This window comes from Miscanthus floridulus, chromosome 18, assembly GCF_019320115.1.
Source record: "Miscanthus floridulus cultivar M001 chromosome 18, ASM1932011v1, whole genome shotgun sequence".
NCBI classification, from domain to species: domain Eukaryota; kingdom Viridiplantae; phylum Streptophyta; class Magnoliopsida; order Poales; family Poaceae; genus Miscanthus; species Miscanthus floridulus.
In genome coordinates, this window is record NC_089597.1 from 3,595,657 (window position 1) to 3,612,773 (window position 17,117).

Here is a 17,117-nt window from a genome sequence, read left to right on the forward strand (position 1 = left end):
TTGTGAAGGATGGTGATGATGCTTGTATATTTCTTTTGTGGTAGCACGGAGATGATCTTCCTCACGATGTCCGCATCATCTAGCTTTAATAATCCTATAGAATGGAGCTCATTGATAATTAGATTCAAACGAGAATACATATCACGAACAAGCTCATCATCATTCATAGTAAAGGAATCATAGTTTTGCTTTGCTAGACAATGTTTTTGCTCACGGACATTGCTTGTGCCATCATGGAGCTCTTGGAGTTTTAACCAAATTTCATGTGCCGTATTTAAAGTGAATACTTGGTTAAAAACATCCATACTAAGTGATTCAAACAAGCAATTTTTAGCTCAGCATTGAAATGCATTTCTTTTTCATCACTCTTTGTGGGGTTTTCAGGATTCTTGATGGGTTTTATCCCTTCATGAGTGACTCTCCATACACCCAAATCAACCGCCTCAAGGTGGCAAGCCATTCTAGCTTTATAGTATGGGAAGTTAGTGCCGTCAAAGTATGGAGGCCTAGCAGTATCCATCCCAACCACTCTAAATAGCGTCGGCTCAACGATGGTTAAGCCAGAGGTCCAAATTGAGCCAACCGGCTCTTATACCAATTAAAGGGACCGTGACGCCTAAGACGGGGGGGGGGGGGAGGGTGAATTAGGCAACTTAAAATTCTAACTCCTAAAACTATGGCCTCTTTTTCTAAACCTAGCAAAACCTATGCAATAGATAAACTATCTAAATGTGCAACTATGGTTTTGCTAGTGTGTTGCTATCTCTACCGCAAAAGGAGTAATACAATCAATGTAAATGTGGAAGCTAAAGAGCAAGGTAGAGATATGCAAACTCCCATCGACGACTCTGGTATTTTTACCGAGGTATCGAGAAGCGCGCAAGCTTCCCCCTAGTCCTCGTTGGAGCCCCTCACAAGGAATCCCTCGCAAGGGCCAAGCTCCTGGTCGGGTAACTCCGTAGATAGCCTCAGGCCTTCCCCATGCGCAAGTGGGTCTCCGACGTGCCTTCAGGCAAGCCTCTCCCGGATGCTCCCCGCCGTCTTCACTATCAAGCTTCCGCCCGAAACACCGCGGGCCTTGTTCCCTCTGGTACACGGTGGCGGCCACACCACAAACACGGTTGGTGTGATCTCGCAAGACTTCAAGCCCCTCTAATGTACAACAATGGTGCTCGCAAGCACCGAGTAGTAAGAGGTATGCAAACCTCACTAAACACTAGGCCTAAACCTAGAGCAAGCGCATAAGCGGTGGTCTAATCAACCTAAGCACTTCGCAAAGCACCTACGCTAATCACCTAATGAATCACTAAGCACTATGCAAGTGGAGATCACTAAAATGGTGTATCAACACCCTTGGTATGTTTCCTCAGCTCCACCCCCTTCAAATGGCTAGTTGGGGGTTGTATTTATAAGCCTCACTGAGAAAGTAGCCGTTGGGGTCGAATTCCAGCGAAACTGCTACTGACCGGACGCGTCCGGTCATCCCGACCGTTGAGCTGGCAATATACTGATCGAACGCTGGCTAGCGTCCGGTCGCCTGCCACCGGACGGTCCGGTCGTAGATTTGCCGCTCTAGAACCTTACTGTACTCGATCGGACGCTGCTGTCCTACGTCCGGTCGGTTGTCGCCAGCGTTCGGTCGCCTGTCTGCCGAGCCACTTGCCCAGCATCCGGTCGCAGCGTCCGGTTGCTTGTCCAGCATCCGGTCCAGCATCCAGTCACCACAGTGAGCTCATTTCTTCGCGATCTTGCATATGGCTTGGTTCCAATCTTCATGTTTGGACTTTGCTTGATCTCTTGGGTCTTCTCTTGTGCTCCTAAGGTCTTGCTTGAGGTGTTGATCATCGGATCGTCATGTTGCCTTCGTCCAAGTTACGTCTTGCACCCTATTGAACTACAAAACAAACACTTGCAAATTCATTAGTCCAATTTGGTTGTGTTGGTCATCAAACACCAAAATCTAAAGTAAATGGGCCAATGGTCCATTTTCCTTACACCGCTATATTCCGGCTTGAGTGAACGTATAGGCCGAAAGATGCATCATGATAATAGCATCTTGCTTAAACCAACATGACAGCTTAGTATATGGATTAGTTGTATTAAATTGAGTGTGGCCACTAGATGACAGCTTGATTTTGATATGGTTAATTGGAGGGTCCTTGAATGGTACACACACACATCTCCTCATCTACTGAGATTCAGTTGTAAATGACTAAAACCAATATGTAAATTGATCATGATAGAATCTTTCTGAAACCCTACTTCCCTAGATTGTATTTGTATAAGGAAGAAACGAGAGAATCCACAAAACATAACATAGGGTGTTGTATATGTAAACTTCATTTTCCTAGCCTTTGCATACGACACACAAACAAGAGAATCCACAAAAACATAACATAGGGTGTTGTCTCCTCACATTGAACCTATCTAAGTTGTCTCGTGTACTACCATCTAAATCCGTTTCATTCACGCACAATGCGCAGATAATCATTATCTAGTGACAAAATGCCTATAAAAAGCAACACCTATAAAACGTAATTTTGTAGCTATGCACAAAATTAAATACTTATGTCTTTTATAAAACTCTAACCCATATAAAAACACTTGTCGATAGCCTTTATCACAAATTAAAAATACATAAACTAATGGTTTATAAAAATAACTTTATACAAATTTTCATGTACATGCAACAAAAACCAATGACAGAAACATAACAAGCCAAATGGTACTATCTCTATCTTACAAAAAATACAATTCTACATACATCATCGGTTAAAGTGACTGAAGTTTGAAAATATATGGTTAAAAATATTAATGCTTATAACATCAAATTATTTATATAATTTTTTTTTGTTAAACTTGACATACTTTAACATGGTACAGTTCTAAAATTGCATTTGGACTGAGGCCTTGTTTAGATTCCAAGTTTTTTCACTCTCTCTCTATCATATCAAATCTTTAGACACATGTATGGAGTATTAAATATAGATAAAAAAATAACTAATTACACAGTTTGATTATAAATTACGAGACAAATCTTTTATGCTTAGTTAGACTATGATTGGACAATAATTATCAAATACAAACGAAAGTGTTACAGTGTCAAATACTGATTCCTAACAGCGATCTAAACCAGGCCTGAGGGAGTATCTCTCACCTCTCAAGTCAATTGGCCAACCATGCTGCCATTCCATCACGAACAGTCGCCCTGATTGAAGGTGAGAAGAGAAGGTCTCGAGTCTAGTCTCCTTTGTTTTTTATTCTCCAGTACCACTACTTGCGCCTTGCACTCTACTCTTCCCTCGCCTCTGGCAGCTGCTTCGAGCTCGGTAGCTGAACAAGTAAAGCAGCAGCGGGAGCAGCAAGATAGTAAGATAGTGATCCTCCATGGGCAACACCTGCCTTGGCTTTGGCTTCCGTGGTGGCCTCGGCGCCGACGATGTCGCCGATCTGATGCAGGTTCGAATCCACATCGGTGTTGACAAAATACTGCCATCAACATATAATGTTATTCGTTCTATCTTTACCCCTTTTGTGTTCCTACCGTGTAACCGACGCCGTGTTAGAGAAGGATAAAACCTGGATCTCCGATTTCTGCCGTGGGACCTAGACATGGAAGAAGGGTGGGACTGATGCAATAAGAGGGATGAGACTGAGGGACGATCAAGGGTCATAGGGATCTATTTACTTGAAAGGCAAAGAGTTGATATGGACGGCCTTTCATAACCTTCCCGTTGCAAGAGTTTTTTTTTCTTAAAAGACAAGAGATTGTTCTTTCTCAATGATAAATTGATGATATGAGGATCCTCCTGAACCAATCTGTTGTTATTGTGACCAGAGCAGTTCGTGCAATCTTTTTAACTGAATGTTTCCAGTTACGTGTACGTGATTTAGTATTTTTGGCAGGCTGCTAGTTCAAACATTGGACACCTGATGAGTGGTGGGGTACTTGCCAACAGAGCGGTGGCTTCTCAGTATCAAACCAAGTGAGATGTTGCCCTCTGTTTCTTCGTCAGATAATAAACTCACTAAATGGCGCCAAAGCGTTAGTAGCGCAGTGGTGAGCGCTCCCATCGTGGAGGCCGATTTTTTTTTTTTGTTTTTCGACCCTTTTTTTTTAAACATTTTCACAAATACGCTCATGACAGTATCCTTTTAAAAAATAGACTCTGACCTCGGCGCCATTACACGTCTCGGCGCCAATTGCTTTGACGCCGAGGTCCAGAGTCATTTTCTGCGTGTCGTTAACGTGGCTGCTTGCGTGGCGCGGACGTGGCATGAGCTCGGCGCCGTGGATCTTGGCGCCGTAGATCTTGGCACCGAGCTCGGCACCAAGATCTACGGCGCCGAGCTATGGAAATTGATAAATTTTAATTTTTACCATGAGCCGAGCTCTTTACTGTGTCGCCCCACCGTACTGCAGGAGCCGAGCTCTGTACTGTGTCGTCCGGACGTGCTGTAGTTGTATCTTCGAGCTCCGAGCTCATGAGTGCCAGCTGCTGCGTGCTTTGCCCAAAGCCATTGTTGCCCATAACTGTATGCAACTATTACAAGTAAAAAGGGAGGGAAAAAGAACACGAACACTACCAAAGTAAGTACGTTAGCAAATGAATTCCTCGCTTGCATGCCAAGGCATTTCTGGGCCTGGCCATCACTTTTCTTCTTTCTTTCGACAGGAAATGAAATTAATGAGAAACGGAAAAGGCTTGAGATATGATGTTGTGTTGTGTTTGCATTGTTCCTCTCTGGAAATTTTCTAGGCGTGCAAAAAACCAAAGGCTACGCTGGTGTTGTTGCAGGGAAGCAACGTGAAACCGGGTTCTGGAAACATGGACGTGCGGCGGCAAGACCGCAAGAGGTATGTTGACAACCAAAAATGTTCATTTTGTGAAGTTGTCAAAATGTGAAACGGACTTCACCATTGCGTTCCTCTCGTCGAGACGGTCAAGAAACATATATGGAATGTCTAATTCGGAGTCCGGATGAAGAAGTTATGCCCTCGGAAAGATGCCTCGTTGTCGGGAGTTTCGACCCAAGTCGGGACTTCCGACTGTCGGAAGTTCCGACGTGTGTCGGGACTTCCGGAAAGCCTGAAGAAATCTGCTCGGGTGTCTGGGGTTATCCCTACACCGAGAGTTCCGACAAAAGTCGGAAGTTCTGACTGTCGGGAGTTCCGACTCAAGTCGGGACTTCCGACCTAAGTCGGGACTTCCGACTAGACTTCCGACATACCTGACAGAAAATCCTATTCGGATCTGGCCTTTTGGATTCCGATCCGAACTGTTCCAAACTCGTGGAAAACTTGGAAAATAAGGTTTGGAGAGGTTTCCTACTGGGATAAGACCACCCCCTCTATATATATGAGAGGATCATGGCCAATTGAGTTACCATCTATCCAATCGACAAACAAATCAATCTATTACCTCTATCCAAACCCTTTTACCCTCTTCTCCATCCCCCATGCTGTTCATCCTTTGATCCGACGACCAAGGATGGCGCCCTAGGCTTGCCGGCCGACCTAGGGCAACCCGACGGCGTCCTTGCCCTGACGGGGTCCCTCCCGGGCGAGAGCTTCGACGATTTCTTTGCTAGTTTGCCTGAAAACTAGTCGGTTCTTCGTCATGTAAGTACGTTGGTTATCCTTTGGTGGTTTGCTTGTAAACCTCTCCGTTCTTCACCACGAAAGACTGACATACTCGCTGCGTTCTTCGGTCCATAGCGGCCCGGGCGTCCAAGGCCCTATTAGTGTTTGATTCGGATCACTTCCGACGTCAACACACTTTTTGGCGACTCCGCCGGGGACGATTGGTTCGGCTATCTCTTATAGCCGATCTCTCTGACCTAGCCTTACTCCTCGTTAATATATCTTCTTGAGCTCGCCATTACCATTGCATCTGGCTCAAAAGGCCGATCGTATCTGGTTTTGACCTCTTGTGATCTTGTTTGTGATTTTGCAACAAGTTGCGCTGCTTATCAAAAAATTCAGCAAGACGGTCAAGTTATAAATCATGAAGTACCAAGGTGTTGCATCACAATATTACTACAATCACCCTAAGGTACAACTTGCAAATGCATCTTATGATCCTAATAGTTATTTTGCAAGTTCTATGCGCTCTCATGTTGGTGTTGCTAGCTGTTATGATACTAGATATGTTACATCGGCTAATACTTTTGTTAATGCTCCTCATCATACACATCATAATTATGAATATTATGGTCAAGAGCCGATGCATGCTATAAATTCTTCGAGTTTTGATGTTACTAGCAACATACAACACGTAAATTGTTATTCATCGGTTATAAGTTCACAATATGTGGTTCCACTACAAGACATGACGATGAATGAGAGAATTGGCTATAATAATGCTAATTATTTGGTCAATTGCTCTAAAAATTTAGCACCATATGCCAATGCTCCTATTCATAATTCGGCTCCATATGTTACTCCCAACTCGAGCCAAATTAATACAAATTCAGCAAGGTGTTTAAGTACTAATACTTATGATTCGGCTCCATATGTTACTCCCAACTCGAGCCAAATTAATACAAATTCAGCAAGGTGTTTAAGTACAAATTCACGTGTTACTAATAACCATAGCCGAATCAACGAAAATTCAGCACCTTATGCAAAGATCAATGCTCACAATTCGGCTTTATATTTCGCTCATGACCATAGCCAAATTAGTGAAATTTCAGCAAGGCATTCGAGTGCTAAAACTCGCGATTTGGCTCCACATATTGCTAATAATTGTAGCCGAATCAATGAAAATTCAGCAATGTGTACACTTGCAAACAATTATGATTCGGCTTCATTTGTTGCTCTCAAATCAAGCCGAATCGATGAAGATTTAGCCCATGCTAGAAATCCATATGGTTCCTCTAAATGGAAGGTGCCCACTTATCATAGACCGTACCCATTATGCTATGATTACTTGAAAACTCCTAATGGTTGGTGGGTACCTGATTTTTATGAATTTAGTGGTGAAGATGATAAAACCACTATGGAACATATTAGTATATATCTCTCACAGCTGGATTTTGCCAGTAAAGAAGACTATATGAGAGTGCGAAATTTTCCTTTATCTCTCACTGGTATTGCCTTTGCATGGTTTACATCTTTGCCACAATGTACTATTGGTTCATGATCTCAATTAGAGGAGCAATTCTATGAATATTTTGGAAAGACTAAAGAGAAAAGGCCGATCACAGTTGAGTCATCGGCTAAAACAGGATTGCTAGTGGGCATGAAAGAAATAATTGATTCAGATGTAAGCAAAGGTTCGGCTATAAAAGCCAAACAATACAATATCCTTTCTGAATCAATCACATCTCAAAAAACAAGTCTTGCTATAGAAAAGCATGGAAAACGCCAGAAACCAGCTAGACTTGATTTTTCAGGAGCTAAAGGGGCTGTACACTTATCTAGTAATTACTGCATCATTGATGGGGATCAAGCCCTGCCTACTCAGAATAGGCTGAGTCGATTGCCGCCTGCCCTGAGTCAGCTAGGCCGACTACCTCTGTCGCCTTCCCTAAGTCGGCTAGGCCGACTTCCCAGTCGACCAAGCCGACTACCCCTGCTAGTGCCCAAGTCGGCCTAGCCGGCTTCCAGTCGGCTAAGCCAACTTTCTCGGTCTCGACAGCTGTCGATGCATCTTCGGATGATTCGGCACCCATTGTTGATCATTCTCTGGATATGAAGAGCAACATCATGCAAATCAGGGACGTGCACTTTTCCAACACTAGTATAGTGCCCGTGCTAACGCCACAACTTCATTTGAGTGATACACATGAGAAAAACCAAACTACGTATTTCATAACATAAATAGAGTACAACAAGACAACTAAAAGAGATTTCAATTCATTGCATCATTTTCAGTAACTCTCAGAGCAAACTACAGAGCAATAATACATGATGATTGGGAAAATTTGGGGGCGAATATCTTACTCAACTCTTAACTCAAACCCAACCTAAACAGAATTCCCTCTCGTAGATCCCCTCATACCTAAACAAAATTGGTAGTGAAATAGTGAATACATGAGAGCAATTTTTTAAATTGGCAGAAAACATGAGCATACAAACAGTGCCCCCTTTTTAACAGGAAAAAATTGCAGAATAATCGCCGCGGTCATATTCTTTTGGGTTTTCGGATTGTTGGTGCCCGTGCTAACGCCACGGCAACATAGGGATGCATCAAAGTGGAAATTAATTTATGATGGCTATTCAATTTACCGCGCTTCAAAGTGGAAAGAAGTATCAAGAGTATATGATATGGTAACACACAGGTAAAGGGAATAAAGGGAACACAGGAATAAGGGGACATCAAATTACCTGATCTTATTTCTTGAACACAGGTAAAGGAAGATGACATGACAGGAAAAAAAACAATTGCACTAACTAAGCTCTAAGCATATGGAACCAAAAGCATACTCTATTCGAGTTGTTCTGCATCAAAGAGCACTGAAGTTTTCAGAACCATATACTGCATGGTAATGCTTCTGGAATTTAATAACTGAATATATATACAGACTTGCACAATTCAAAAAAAAGTTAAGCATATATATCCACTTGAGATCATATCACTGAGTACGTGGGTAGTACTATTACTGAGAAAAAAAATATGTCCATCTATAATAGAAGAATCTCAGACTAAGAAATCAATTTATGAATCTATAGGTTTATATCAGTAACACCATGGAGGATCTAACAAGGTGCTGACAGGATGAAGACAACAAGATTGACCTTGCAACCAAGTCCTAAGGGGCTCTACAAACTCTGAAAACCACATCTCAGCAAGTATGTTGAGGGCATCAACGTCGGTTTGCCTCTTTAATTCCTTGCATATATCATTGGTTGATTATACTGACACTGGAAGTATGTTCTCCAGCTGCATAAATCAGGAGCCTCCAGATTACAGTATGGAAGACATACAGATACAGCAAAACTTCGAGTATCCACCTCAGTACATATTCATTGTGGTCTGTTAAGCAACTAAAGGAAAGATTTGTCTGGCAATTTCATGTTACCCCCCCCCCCCCCCCCCCCCCCCTCTGACACACTGATTTTCTTCCTCAAATCTGTAGCTTGGCTTCACTGGTCTAGTGTTGTGCTGAAACTCATAATACTTGCTGCTCGGCTGGACTTGCTTGCACAACTAAAAATTTTGTTTTTAAAAAAATAATCTTCACTGGTCTAGTGTTGTGCTGAACCTTTTTTGTGACTTAGCACGTCTGAGAATTTTTTAAGGTATTGGGAGCGATTTTTTGCCTTTTATATTCAGTAATACTACAGCCCTTAAGAAATATTTAGGTACTGATGCCTTCATCACAAGTCATACTGCGACATTAATTTGGGTTATGTTCATCTCAGAAAATATGAATCGAATACAAAGACATGAAATACAAATGTACTGAGACAAGGCAAACACACAGACTGGAGAACACAGAGTCAGGAGAAGCATCCGATCCATGTAATCGACTAATCAAGGAAACAGAGGAATAATTTGAACCCACAAGAACAAGAGATGCGGATCTGAAAGGATCCGAAAGGAGGGGAAATAACAAACCAATCGAGCTGCACGAAGGACCACCACACATCAGGAGTAGCCGCCGCCGCCGATTGGGATTTTATATCCATCAGCACTGCGCATCTGCGACCCCTCGCTGCCGCCATCGGCTATCGGTATTCTGCCACCGCCAGCACGGTGCTTATTAGAGCCGCCACCGATCCGAGGGCTAGCAGCAGCCATTGGCACCGTGCCCCATACTTGATCCAATTAACCAAAACAAATGGATGGATCAGTGTTGGTGGATGTTGGAACTGATGCCTAAAAGATCAAGACGTGAGAGGAAGAAGAGGGATTTCTGCCTAGAAGATGCAGATGTGACTTTGAGGAAGGGTTGCGGCGCTGTGCACGGACGCTTCCGCTGCTTCCTCTCCGTTGCATCCGCCTTGATGCCGCCGTCCAGTAGGCAACGGAACCCATCGCCCCTCCTCGCCACGAGCATCTCCCTCAAGCCCGCCGTCCTCCCCTTCCCAACTACGCGGGGTTGCCACGCCCGGGCGTTGGCGTCCCAGGGTCGCCCACGAGTGCGCGGTACTTCGCGGCAGCCGCATGGAAGCGGATCTCCTCCTCCTCGTCCGCGCCAATCTCCTCGTCACACGGATTGAGGGACGCAGCACCGGCTATAGGGGGTGGCAGATCCAGGCCGCCACCGCCGCCGGGCGCGGGCACCGGCTGACCGCCTGGCCATAGCTGCTCTGGTTGGCGACGGGAGGGATGGGCGGTGTCACCAGGACGCCGAGCTAGGGGATGGGAAGGAGTCACCAGGACGCCTGGCCGAAGCTGCTCTGGTCGATGATGGACGGGCGGGCGTCGGGCGTGCTCGCGCGGAAGGGAATTTTTGTTTCCTTTTTTTCCGTCGATACGTACGGCGTTTATTTCCTTTTTATATGGACGGGAGCGTTGAAGCCTTCGTGATGAGTCTTAAGTTTTCAATGATAGTAGAGATGATCAACAGGTAGAAAACACAAATATTTTACTCAAATTTCAATCTGGTCATATTATTTCAATTTCTGCATCTATTAGAGATATCCTTGCTAATTGTTATAATAGACCGATTGAGAATAGCAATTTATTTGTTGATAATAAAATAAATTTAGATTTTATCGGCCAAGACATTGTTCCATATGGCAAGGCCGATAGTGGTAATTCGTCAAAGTTAAAGCTTCCTGTAAGCAATTGCAAAGGTGTGGCCGAATGGATTGATAATAAATCCGATCCATTCGTTTGCCTAGCTTTAAAGCCAACTCCACAAAAGAATTGGCTCAAGAAATCAAAGTACACCTTTGACTTTACTTTTTGTGATCATATCTTTGATATCCTACTTACGAATAATTTTATTAGAATCATTGATCACAATGCTTTGCCATCTATTCAAAACTTAGAAGAGCTTGCATATTGCAAATGGCATAATTCATCTGATCATAATACTTCTGATTGCAATGTGTTTCGTCGAGTCATCCAATCGGCCATTGATAAAGGACGATTGAGATTTTCTGAAGCTCAACACATAGACCAATTGGATTCAATTGGTCTTGATGGCAAATAGGTTTTGAATCGGCTTTTATTAGCCGATTCACTCAAAGCTCAAAACTTGAACGCCCAAGAGAGAGATGTGGAGCCCTCAAGTGAAGGCAAGGTTGTTGTTGATGAATTGCAAATAGAAGATATTCTAGAGGACAACAAAGTTATCATAGTTCCAGAAGACACTGGGGGCAGCTGAAATCTCTCCAACCAAAGCAAAAGCCGATTGATCTCGTTGAGCAAGGAGAATCGGCTAAGAATCCTCCTTTGGAGCATGCCTGTCAAGATGGGGAGAAGGAAGATGCTCGTAAAGCTAATGGAGGTAAAGGTCATGACAAATAAAGAAGTAGAAGGCCGAAGCTTAGCTTCAAGGAACTTCTAGCTAAATATGAGAAGATAGCAAAAACAAATGTCACCAATCGACCAAAGAAAATCCAATTATCAAAATTGCCTCCAAAGCACAAGTCTCAAGAGTGGAATTGGCAAGGAGATAGATCTCACGCAGCAGCAACATATTCTCCTTTTGAGCAGCCAATTACCATGTCATATGGACCATAGCCCGTATATTTTCATCATTATTCATCTTGGGGCTGGTTTGATCAAGAGGCACATGTTTCATCATATTTTAGGCCACAATATATAGAGTATGCAGCTCCTAGACATTTAGAGAGATCATCATCTTGTAAAGACCAGTTTGATCAAAACCGGTCTGGAGCTCAACCAAAGAAGAAAGTGGTAAAGCAAGTTTACCGTGTGAAGTATGATGGCCGAAAGAAGAAAAGTTCATATCTGAATTTAACAATCAAAAAGCCGATTACATTGCTGAAAAATCCAACTATTGATGGTAAAGAAGTGGGGAAATCATCTATTGATATTGTAGGTGCCAAATCTGAACAAAAGAAGGTGGGAGTGCCCAAAATCAAGAAAGATTTGCCGCTGTCCAAAACAGAAATAAAACTGATATGCTCAATCGGTTTCCCAAAGTGGCAAGAGAAGAAGTTATAGAAGCTTAGTGCAGAGAAGCAGAAAGGAAAAGTCTTGGCATGGGTTCCTAAGGGAAGTATTCAAGCTCGGAAGGATGATGTTCAAGCAAGTGGTGCAACAAAAGCAAATGAGAGAAAGAGATTCAAGAAATAATTGCCAAGTTGGAGGTTTGCACCAAATCATCAAAATTATTGATCATGGTATCATCCATATTCTTTGCCTATGCCTATGTGGAATTCATTCCCCAGTATGCATGGTTATCCCTTAGCTTCTTATTTTGATCCTTGGTGTGGATCTTTATGTTATGGAGGGTTGCCAAATTATTTTACTTATCGATGATTAGGAGCCGAAATATTTATTTTGGTTATGCATGCTCTTGTGGATGAATTCATATGGCCGATATTTTGATATCGCCCTTAGTGTAAAAATATAGCCGATGAATGCTTGCGACCATCGTGCTATTAGAAAGCCCCCATGGATTTTACTTTGATGGCCTTAAGGGCCCGGGGGCATGATATATGCATTTTGATTTACTTCATGGATGTGACAATATGATTAGTCGGCTTGCAAATAAGGCCAAGGTGTTGGCATAATCATTATTTCTCATAATGGTGCTATTGGAGACATCAAGCCGATTAAAATTATATCTGCACCATCATTTGAGCCGAATGTGAAGTTTTCTTATTCGGCTTGGCCATATTGCAATCCATGGGGTATAACATGTTGAAGCCTATGGTGATTCCTTGCTGGTGGTACAACAAGTTGCTAGTGAATTTCAATGTGTAGAAGGGTCACTAAGAACTTGTCTTGATGCTTGCCTTGATATTATTGAATATTTTGTCGAATTCCGAATTCAGCATATTCTGAGGCATGAAAATCAAAAGGCCAACATGTTAGCTCAACAAGCATCTGGCTATGATGTCAGTGGACATAATTTCCATATTCAAGAATAGCCGATGCATGAAGATTTCAATTTTTCCTATGTAGGTACAGACCAGTCGGCTAAGTTGACTGACCAAGTTGGCTCAGCCGACTATTCTTCTGCTGTGGCCAAGTAGGCTAAGCCAACTGCCCTAGTCGGCCAAGCTGACACCTCCAAATCGGCTAAGCCTACCGGCCCTGTTGGCTTAGTCGACTCCCCTATGACCAGCCCGATCAATTCGCCTAAGAAGCTATCAAATCGGCCCGATATAACTTCTAGTGATGTTGAGGCCGATTTAGAAGGTTGGAGAACTCCCTTGTTGAGATATCTACGTGATCCAAGTGCCAAAAATGATAAAAGTGTTCGGCGAAGCGTTTTCAAATATGTATTGCATAATGATGAGCTCTATCAATGAACTACCGAAGATTTGTTGCTTAAGTACTTGGGATCAGATCAAGCAAGAGTGGCTATGGGAGAAGTCCATGAAGGCATATGTGGTATGCATCAATCGGCTCCGAAGATGAAGTGGTTATTGCATAGACCTGATTTCTATTGGCCTACTATGATGGCCGATTGTTTTCGCTACTACAAAGGTTGCGAAGAGTGCCAGAAGTTTGAAAATATTCAGCTTATGCCTGCTGCTGTGCTTCATCCTATCATCAAACCATGGCCTTTTCGTGGTTGAGGGCTAGACTTCATTGGCCAAATACATCCCCCATCTTCAAAGGGACACCAATTTGTGTTAGTTGCTATGGATTACTTTACTAAGTGGACCGAAGGAGTTTCTTTGAAGAATATGACACACAAGGAGGTAATTGAGTTCATCACTGAGCATATTATTCATAGATTCGGCATCCCTCAAACGTTAACTATAGATCAAGGGACATCGTTTGTGTCCAAAAGAGGTGAAGGAATTTGCCAAATTATATAAGATCAAGTTACTCAATTCATCTCCATACTATGCTCAAGCCAATGGCCAAGCTGAGTCTAGTAATAAAACTTTGATCAAGCTCATCAAAAAGAAAATTGAGGAGAATCCAAGGAGATGGCATGAAGTTTTGTCTGAGGCTCTATGGGCACATCGCATTTCAAGGCATGGTGCTACAAAGGTTACTCCTTTTGAGTTAGTATATGGCCAAGAGGCCATGTTGCCTGTCGAAGTGAATTTGGATGCATACAGGCTTGCTAAACAAAATGATTTATCAGCTGTTGTGTATCATAATTTGATGATGGATAATATCGATGAGGTGACTGATGTGAGATTAAAAGCTCTCAAGGAAATAGAGAAAGATAAAGCTCGAGTTGCCAAAGCATACAACAAGAAAGTCAGGAGCAAATCCTTCCAAGTGGGAGAATTGGTGTGGAAAACCATACTACCAATTGGATCAAAGAGCAATCAGTTTGGCAAGTGGTCACCGAATTGGGAATGTCCTTACAAAGTGGTCAGAGTTATATTCGGAAATTCATATGTGCTAGAGACATTGCAAGGTGAACGTCTCACGAGAGCAATCAACGGGAGGTACTTGAAAAGGTACTTTCTAAGTGTTTGGCAAGAAGCCTAAGTGCTCACCAAACAATGGCCGATACATGTATCGCCCTTAGAAAAAAATGGCCGATGTATACATCGCCCTTAGCTGCTGAGCAGCCGATGAGATGGGAATCATCGCTGTTTGGTTTTAATTTATTTGATTAAGTGTTTTCAGGTTTATGCATCATTCACCTAAAAACAGGGGGGGAAAAGTTGACAACAAAAAATATTCATTTGGTGAAGTTGTCAAAATGTGAAACGAACTTCATCATTGCGTTCCTCTCATCGAGACGGTCAAGAAACATATATGGAATGTCTAATTCGGAGTCCGGATGAAGAAGTTATGCCCTCGGAAAGATGCCTCGTTGTCGGGAGTTCCGACCCAAGTCGGGACTTCCGACTGTTGGAAGTTTTGACGTGTGTCGGGACTTCCGGGAAGCCTGAAGAAATCTGCTCGGGTGTCTGGGGTTATCCCTACATCAGGAGTTCCGACAAAAGTCGGAAGTTTTGACTATCGGGACTTCCGACCCAAGTCGGGACTTCCGACCCAAGTTGGGACTTCCGACTGGACTTTCGACATACCTGACAGAAAATCCTGTTCGGATCTGGCCTTTTGGATTCCGATCCGAACTGTTCCAAACTCGTGGGAAACTTGGAAAATAAGGTTTGGAGAGGTTTCCTACTGGGATAAGACCACCCCCTCTATATATATGAGAGGATCATGGCCGATTGAGTTACCATCTATCCAATCGACAAACAAATCAATCTATTACCTCTACCAAACCCTATTACCCTCTTCTCCAACCCCCATGCTGTTCATCCTTTGATCCGACGACAAGGATGGCGCCCTAGGCTTGTCGGCCGACCTAGGGCAACCCGGCGACGTCCTTGCCCTGACGGGGTCCCTCCCGGACGAGAGCTTCGACGATTTCTTTGTTAGTTTGCCTGAAAACTAGTCGGTTCTTCGTCATAAATACGTTGGTTATCCTTTGGTGGTTTGCTTGTAAACCTCTTCGTTCTTCACCACGAAAAAGTGACATCCTCGCTGCGTTCTTCGGTCCATAGCGGCCCGGACGTCCAAGGCCCTATTGGTGTTTGATTCGGATAACTTCCGACGTGAACAAGGTATATCTGTTTCTCACACAGAAACCAGAGCCAAAAAGCTTTGTTTCTGTTGCCAGGTACATTGCTCATACACATGTTCTTTTTTTTTCTCCTCATCCCAACAATTCCTTTCCTACTGAATTTCCTAATACAAAAAAAGTATATATATGAACACATGCATGGAAACTTCCGTATAGCAGGTGCGTACGACAGACTTTTTGTACGATCCGAACAAAGCCTGGTCTTATCGGTTTGTACAGTTGTACGTGCTCCTAGTTGACTCCAAAGTAGCGAAGCACATACATACGACAGTATTGTTAATCAGTTTGCAGGTACTTTTGTCCATGCCGCAGCATCCATAGACATGCATGCATGCACTTGCTTTGCTTCTTGTTATATATATATATATATTTTGTGTTCTTGTCCTTCTCGGGCCGTTCAACTGTGATTTTATCCTTGTTTTTTAAACTTTGTCATTTTTCCCTCGTTATTTTGAAACGAATCATCTGTTTGCCCCTGCTTTAGATATCCGTTAGATAAGGATAGAATAAATGGTTTAAAAAATACAAAATCTGTAAACACAAAAGGAAAAAGACCAAACTGCCCCTTATCAACCTCTCCCCCAATCCGACCAGAAGGAAAACGCAGGCGCGGGCTTTCTCACGGGCGAGGGTTGCATCGGGGGCGCATCCGAGGCGGGGTCTGGCAGCGGCGGCTGCATCAGGGGCGCTTCCAAGGCGGGGTGCAGCGGTGGCGGCAGCGTAGGCGGCGACGGACGCGCGGGGCGGAGGCGGTGTCCGTTCGCCCCATCGCGCGGAGGATGTGGGGAGGCCTCTCCTGCTGTGGCAGAACCACCTAATCTAATGCCTCCTAGGAGTGCTTGTCTTCCATTAGACACTAAGCACTCAAGGGAGAACATCAAATTACGCAGTTTCGTCGGGCACACCCCAAGGAAGAACCCGAAAATCCACATTTTTCCATCAGGATCACAAATGAGAGAATAAAGCTTACATCATTCTTAACCATTTCTTACATTACTTTTAATACAACATCAGAGTATAATATTTAATATTACAACAACGGAATGTAATCATATTATCGGAGCTATGAACAATTTAATTGAACAACGGAATATAAACATGTGATCTGAATTTCAGCGGAAATAAATATCTATTCATGACATGATGAAACATCGATATATAAACTATGACAATAGATTATAAAACTTTTATTTAGAAAATATTTTGTGAGAGTTATAAATGAAAACTATGATCGCAGCGTAAAGAAAATCATCTCTGAGCCCACCAGGAGGAATCCACACACAAAGGTCAGCTCTAACCTCCACCTGTTACCTGCAATAGGGGAAAATAAAACTCTAAGTACTCAATTATACTCAACAAGACTTACCCGACAGGAGAAAAGAAAAGACTCCAATAATATGCAAGGCTATCTGGCTGGTGGGTTTATTGCATCTGTAGGAAGCATTACAAAG

The 17,117-nt window shown here is 43.2% G+C and overlaps 1 long non-coding RNA gene across 1 annotated transcript; it reads left to right on the plus strand.

Annotated features, from left to right (window-relative positions):
- Window positions 1-8,017: 8,017 nt before the first annotated feature.
- On the plus strand, window positions 8,018-8,906 carry LOC136522026 (uncharacterized). The gene is made up of 3 exons (XR_010775763.1): window positions 8,018-8,355; window positions 8,678-8,797; window positions 8,889-8,906. It is a non-coding gene; the product is annotated as an uncharacterized lncRNA (long non-coding RNA).
- Window positions 8,907-17,117: the final 8,211 nt, after the last annotated feature.